The sequence below is a fragment of the Carlito syrichta genome, unplaced genomic scaffold (assembly GCF_000164805.1).
Source record: "Carlito syrichta isolate Samal-C Ts95f unplaced genomic scaffold, Tarsius_syrichta-2.0.1 Scaffold93671, whole genome shotgun sequence".
In the NCBI taxonomy this organism is placed as follows: Eukaryota; Metazoa; Chordata; class Mammalia; order Primates; family Tarsiidae; genus Carlito; species Carlito syrichta.
In genome coordinates, this window is record NW_007037767.1 from 34,893 (window position 1) to 35,316 (window position 424).

Below are 424 nucleotides of genomic sequence, written 5' to 3' on the forward strand. Positions count from 1 at the left end.
ACACTTTTACACTGTTGGTAGGAGTGTAAACTAGTACAACCTCTGTGGAAAACAGTTTGGCGATTCCTAAAAGATCTAAAAATCTACCTTCCATATGACCCTGCAATCCCCCTAACTGGGAATATACCCAGAGGAACTCAAATTACTCTATGAAAAAGATACCTGCACACATATATTTACTGTAGCACTGTTCACAATATCAATAACATGGAACCAACCATGCTACCCATTGAAAAAGGACTAGATAAAAAAAATGTGGTACATATACACGATGGAATATTATACAGCCATAAAGAAGGACATAATTATGAACTTCACAACTTGGATGGATTTAGAGCCTATAATACTGAGTGATCTATCACAGAAACAAAGAACTGAGTATCACATGTTCTCACTCATAAGTGGACCTTGATCAATTATCATA